Source organism: Rhinopithecus bieti, unplaced genomic scaffold, assembly GCF_001698545.2.
Source record: "Rhinopithecus bieti isolate Rb0 unplaced genomic scaffold, ASM169854v2 scaffold_25209, whole genome shotgun sequence".
NCBI classification, from domain to species: Eukaryota; Metazoa; Chordata; class Mammalia; order Primates; family Cercopithecidae; genus Rhinopithecus; species Rhinopithecus bieti.
In genome coordinates this window covers 893681-900809 of record NW_016811970.1, presented here as the reverse complement: position 1 = coordinate 900809, position 7129 = coordinate 893681, and the positions used below count along the sequence as shown (strand labels likewise).

Here is a 7129-nt window from a genome sequence, read left to right as displayed (position 1 = left end):
TATATATTCAAAGTGCTGAATAATAATAATAATAATAATAACTGCCATTCAAGAATACTTTAAATAGCAAAGCTGTCCTTTAGAAATAGAGGACAGATAAAGACTTTTTCAGATAAATAAAAGCTGAGGGAGTTTATTACCACCAGAACTGTCTCACAAAAAATGCTAAAGGAAGCACTTTAAGCTGAAAGTAAAGGATGCTAACTAGTAGCAGGAAAATATGAACATATAAATCTCACTGTTAAGAGTAAATACACAGTCAAATACAACATACTCTAATACTCTAATGATGGTGTATAAATCTTTCATATATTTAGTATGAAGGTTAAAATATAAAATGATTAAAAATAATAATAGCTGTAATAAGTTTTAAAAAAATGCACAATACAAAAAATGTAAATTGTGACATCAAAAATATAAAATGCAGTTGGGAGAAGCCAGGGGTGGTCCTAATTGGTAAGGAAAAGGTAGTCTAGGACAGTTGACTTGTAAGTGACACTAATTCTCTTCACCCCCAAGAGTCGATTATGGAAGATTCTTGCAAGTGTAACACATCAGAGACAGCTTCTCAATCTGGTTCAGCAGTTCAGGGAGCTCATATTTCTCATATTACTAAACAGATGGCATTAAGATGATCTGTACTAATGACAACGGTACCTCTTCTTGGAGAGCAAGTACAGGTTCAGGATGTCATCCAGACAGCTCAGTCTTCTGTAATTCACCCACCACATGTGCCAATAGTATGATCTTTATCAGAAGGTGAGGAGTCTCAGGACCCATCTGACAGCTTAGGCTCGTTATGGAAAGCCTACAGGATCCTAGCACAGCATCCATCTTACAGAAAAATTTTTAAAGACCTATCTTCTGAAGATATATGGGACAGAAAAGGAGATGAAGAAAACCCTGGAGTTTTTGCTGTCACTTCTGTCTGTTCCACTCCTATCTCTCAGAAGGGCAGCAAATAGTACATTGCCTTTGTCCCCAGTAGAGACTCACCATTGGCCAGTCCAGGCACAGCTAGAGTCCAGAGACTTCAGACATAATTTACCATGACAAATTCAGGCAATACTCAGCAAGGCACAACTATTCTCTAGTATATGTAGGTCTCTGATGGACAGCAAATACTTGTGTCCAGCAATCAGTTGGTTGTACAGACTGTAACAGGAGATATGCAGACATATCAGATCCAAACTACCTTCAGCTACTTCTCTGCCACAAACTATGATGATGACATCTTCTATGACTCTTACATGTCAAACAAATAATACAGAAGACCCCCAATTGAAAGGAGAAATAAGGTTAATGAAAAATAGATTGCTTGATGAACTTGACAAGTTGATTCTAAAATGTATAGAAGAGTAAACAACCAAAAACAGCTAAAATATTTCAGACAAGAAAAGCCGCTTGAGACTATTACAGAAGGAAGAATATGTGAAAAGCCTAGAAAATCGAATTATCATTATGAAAAATGAAAATAAAACTCTAATAGAAGAGTTAAAACTTTGAAGAATAATTATTTGAATAAAAGTGTTTGATTCTTAAGAAAGAAGATATTTTGTGGACCTTCATAAAATTAAATAAAATTTTAGTGGAATTTTATAAATTAAAGGGTTAAAAGTGAAACTTTTATTTAGGCTTTTGCAACTCAAGGATAAGAATCTTGTCCAATTTATCTGGTGACAGAAGATTAAGTAGAAAATGACCCCAAGGCAGCTACTAGCATGAATGAAAGCTTTGTACAAATTAAACATACTCAAGGAGCAAGAAATAAACTCGCAGCAATATGAATTTTCTAAATAACAATAGCTGTCAATCCAAAATGGCAGAGAAGATAAAGTTTGGTAAATTATATTTTTAAAAGCAAATTAATTTATCACATAGGACTGCATTTCTAGGTCCTGAAATTTACCTTTTTCAGTTATGTGTGTGTGTATTTTATTCCTGCCAATAAATTCTCAATTACAAATATAAATGAAAACCCATTAAATTAGTAAACATACAAATTATGTGTTTTCATTATGTATACTTGTTCTATTGTCAAGTCTTTAAAATGGGGTTTTAAAAGTTTGTTTGTTGGACTTGAGAAGATTTTCAAGACTGGGTTAATTATTTTTGAGGTCTTGTTCTAAAAGGCATATAAGGTACATGAATGAAGTATGGTGATTTTGTAACATTTTTAAACAGTTCTCTTTGACTACCTACCAACCTAACTCCAGGCAATATTCAGGAAAAACTCAATACTATCTCAGTAAGTAGTCTTGATTGTATACTATCTTGATAAGTAGTTTACTACTATCAAGTATACTACCTTGATAAGTAGTCAAAGATAACTGTTTAAGAAAATTGTTTGTTTTAATTCTATTCTTTGTATGCCATTAAATATTCATTATGTACTCTGTTGTGCTTTAATAGAATGGAATGTTCACAGGCTCTTAAAATGTCATTTAAAAAAACTTTCTGAAGATTCATACCAAAGTTTTTTCAAGAAGTTTTTTTTTTTGCTTGTTTGTTTGCTTGTATTTAAGTTCAAAGATACATGTGCAGAATTTACAGGTTTGTTATATAGGTATACATGTGCCATAGTGGTTTGCTGCTCCTATTGATCCATCCTAAGTTCCCTCCCCTAGACCACCACTCCCCAACAGGCCCTGGTATGTGATGTTCCCCTCCCTGTGCCCATGTGTTCTCATTGTTCAACTCCCACTTATGAGTGAGAACATGTGGTGTTTGGTTTTCTGTTCCTGTGTTAGTTTGCTGAGGATGATGGTGTCCAGCTTCATCCATGTCCCTGCAAAGGCCATAATCTCATTCCTTTTTACAACTGCATATTATTCCATGGTGCATATATACCACATTTTCTTTATCCAGTCTATCATTGATGGGCATTTGGGTTGGTTTCATGACTTTCCTATTGTAAATAGTGCTGCAATAAACATACGTGTGCACGTATCTTTATAATAGAATGGTTTATATTCCTTTGGTTATACACCCAGTAATAGGATTCCTGGGTCAAATGGTATTTCTGGTTTTAGGTCTTTGAGGAATGGCCATAATGTCTTCCACAATGGTTGAACTAATTTACATTCCCATCAGCAGTGTAAAAACTTTCTTATTTCTCCACAGCCTCGCCATCATATATTGTTTCTTGGCTTTTTAATAACTGACATTCTGATTGGCATGACATGGTATTTCATTGTGGTTTTGATTTGCTAATGATCAGTGATGTTGAGCTTTTTTAAATATGTTTTTTTTTTTGCCACATAAATGTCTTCTTTTGAGAAGTGTCTGTTCATATTTTTGGCCCATTTTTTGATAGGGTTTTTTTTCGTTTTATTCTTGTAAATTAAATTTCTTGTAAGTTCTGGATAACAGACGTTTGTCAGGTGGGTAGATTACAAAAATTTTCTCCCATTTTTAGGTTGCCTGTTCACTCAGATGATAGTTTCTTCTGCTGAGCAGAAGCTCTTTAGTTTAATTAGATCAATTTGTCAATTTTGACTTATGTTGCATTTGCTTTTGGTGTTTTCATCATGAAGTCTTTGCCCATGCCTGTGTCCTAAATGATATTGCCTAGATTTTCTCTTAGGATTTTTAGAATTTGGGGTTTTACATTTCAGTCTTTAATTCATCTTGCATTAATTTTTTACAAAGTGTAGGAAAGAGTCCAGTTTCAGTTTTCTGCATATGGCTAGCCAGTTTTCTCAGCACCATTTATTGAATAGGGAATCCTTTCCCTATTGCTTGCTTTTGTCAGGTTTGTCTAAGATCAGATGGTTGTAGATGTGTGATGTTGTTTCCGAGGTCTCTGTTCTGTTCCATTGGTCTATATGTCTGTTTTCGTACCACTACCATGCTGTTTTGGTTACTGTAGCCTTGGAGGGTAGTTTGAAGTCAGGTACCATGATGCCTCCAGCTTTGTTCTTTTTGCNCAAAGGCCATAATCTCATTCCTTTTTACAACTGCATATTATTCCATGGTGCATATATACCACATTTTCTTTATCCAGTCTATCATTGATGGGCATTTGGGTTGGTTTCATGACTTTCCTATTGTAAATAGTGCTGCAATAAACATACGTGTGCACGTATCTTTATAATAGAATGGTTTATATTCCTTTGGTTATACACCCAGTAATAGGATTCCTGGGTCAAATGGTATTTCTGGTTTTAGGTCTTTGAGGAATGGCCATAATGTCTTCCACAATGGTTGAACTAATTTACATTCCCATCAGCAGTGTAAAACTTTCTTATTTCTCCACAGCCTCGCCATCATATATTGTTTCTTGGCTTTTAATAACTGACATTCTGATTGGCATGACATGGTATTTCATTGTGGTTTTGATTTGCTAATGATCAGTGATGTTGAGCTTTTTTAAATATGTTTTTTTTTTTGCCACATAAATGTCTTCTTTTGAGAAGTGTCTGTTCATATTTTGGCCCATTTTTTGATAGGGTTTTTTTTCGTTTTATTCTTGTAAATTAAATTTCTTGTAAGTTCTGGATAACAGACGTTTGTCAGGTGGGTAGATTACAAAATTTTCTCCCATTTTAGGTTGCCTGTTCACTCAGATGATAGTTTCTTCTGCTGAGCAGAAGCTCTTTAGTTTAATTAGATCAATTTGTCAATTTTGACTTATGTTGCATTTGCTTTTGGTGTTTTCATCATGAAGTCTTTGCCCATGCCTGTGTCCTAAATGATATTGCCTAGATTTTCTCTTAGGATTTTAGAATTTGGGGTTTTACATTTCAGTCTTTAATTCATCTTGCATTAATTTTTTACAAAGTGTAGGAAAGAGTCCAGTTTCAGTTTTCTGCATATGGCTAGCCAGTTTTCTCAGCACCATTTATTGAATAGGGAATCCTTTCCCTATTGCTTGCTTTTGTCAGGTTTGTCTAAGATCAGATGGTTGTAGATGTGTGATGTTGTTTCCGAGGTCTCTGTTCTGTTCCATTGGTCTATATGTCTGTTTTCGTACCACTACCATGCTGTTTTGGTTACTGTAGCCTTGGAGGGTAGTTTGAAGTCAGGTACCATGATGCCTCCAGCTTTGTTCTTTTTGCTTAGGAGTATTTTAGCTATATGGGGTCTTCTTTGAATCCATATAAAATTTAATGTGGTTTGTTCTAATTCTGTGAAGAATGTCAATGGTAGTTTAATGAGAGTAGCATTGCATCTATAAATTACTTTGGGCAGTATGGCCATTTTTAGGATATTGATTCTTCCTATCCATGAGGATGGCATGCTTTGTCCTGTCTTATTTCTTTGAGTAGTGGTGTGTAGTTGTTGAAGAAGTCCTTCACATCCCTTGTTAGCTGCATTCCTAGGTATTTATTCTTTTTGTAGCGATTCTGAATGTGGGTTCATTCATGATTTGGTTCCCTGCTTGTTTATTGTTGGTGTAAAGGAATGCTTGTCATTTTTGCAGATTGATTTTGTATTCTGAGGCTTTGCTGAAGTTGTTTATCAGTTTAAGCAGTTTTTGGACTGAGATGATGGGGTTTTCTAAATATAAAATCATGTCATCTGCAAACAAAGACAATTTGACTTCCTCTCTTCCTATTTGAATATCTTTATATCTTTCTCTTGCCTGGGTGCCCTTGCCAGAACTTCTAATGCTATGTTGAATACCAGTGGTGAGAGAGGGCATCCTTGTCTTGTACCAGTTTTCATTGAGAATGCTTCCAGCTTTTGCCCATTCAATATGATATTGGCTGTGGGTTTGTCATAAGTAGCTCTTATTATTTTGAAACATGTTTGATCAGTACCTAGTTTATTGAGAGTTTTTAACATGAAGAGATGTTGAATTTTATCAAAGGCCTTTTCTGCATCTATTGACATAATCATGTGGTTTTTGTCTTTAGTTCTGTTTATGTGATGGATTATGTTTATTGATTGGCACATGTTGAATCAGTCTTGCAATCCCAGGGATGAAGCTGACTTGATTGTGATGGATAAGTTTTCTGATGTGCTGCTGGATTTGGTTTTGCCAATATTTTATTGAGGATTTTTGCATCAGTGTTCGTGAGGAATATTGGCCTGAAGTTTTCTTTTCTTTGTTGTGTCTCTGCCAGGTTTTGGTATCAGGATAATGCTGCCTTCATAAAATGTTAGGGAGGAGGAGTCCCTCCTTTTCAATTTTTTGGAATAATTCAGAATGGTGCCAGCTCCGCCTTTGTACCTCCGGTAGAATTCGACTGTCAATCTGTCTGGTCCTCTGCTTTTTTTGGTTGGTAAGCGATTAATTACTGCCTCAATTTCAGAACTTTTTATAGGTCTATTCATGGATTCAAATTCTTCCTGGTTTAGTCTCGAGAGGGTGTATGTGTCCAGGAATTTATCCGTTTCTTCTAAATTTTCTAGCTTATTTGCCTGGAGGTATTTATAGTATTCTCTGATGGTATTTTGTATTTCTGTGAGGTCAGTGGTGATATCCTCTTCATCATTTTTTTTATTGTGTCTATTTGATTCTTCTCTCTTCTTTGTTAGACTAACTAGCAGTCTATTTTGTTAAATTTTCCAAACAACAACAAAAAAAATAGCTCCTGGATTCATTGACTTTTTGGAGGGCTTTTCTCTGTCTCTATCTCCTTCAATTCTGCTCTAACTTAGTTATTTCTTGTTTTCTGCTAGCTTTTGAATTAGTTTGCTCTTGCTTCTCTTAGCTCTTTTAATTGTGATATTAGGGTGTCGATTTGAGGTCTTTATAGCTTTCTGATGTGGGCATTTAGTGTCATAAATTTCTCTCTTAACACTGCTTTAGCTGTGTCCCAGAGATTCTGGTACATTGTTTCTTTGTTCACATTGGTTTCAAAGAACTTCTTGATTTTTGCCTTAATTCCATTATTTACCCAGGAGTCATTCAGGAGCACATTGGTCCATTTCCATGTGATTATGTGGTTTTGAGTGAGTTTCTTAATCTTGAATTCTAACTTAATTGCACTGTGGTCTGAGACTGTTTTTATTATTTTGGTTCTTTTGCATTTGCTGGAAAGTGTTTTATTTCCAATTATGTGGTCAATTTTAGAGTAAGTGTCATGTGGCACTGAGAAAAATATATATTCTATTGATTTGGGGTGAAGAGTTCTGTAGATGTCTATTAGGTCCACTTGATTCAGAGCTGAGTTCAAGG

At 35.1% G+C, this 7129-nt stretch overlaps 1 pseudogene; it reads left to right on the top strand.

Annotated features, from left to right (window-relative positions):
* Positions 1–527: 527 nt before the first annotated feature.
* LOC108544366 (cyclic AMP-dependent transcription factor ATF-1-like) lies at positions 528–1535 on the top strand (annotated as a pseudogene).
* Positions 1536–7129: the final 5594 nt, after the last annotated feature.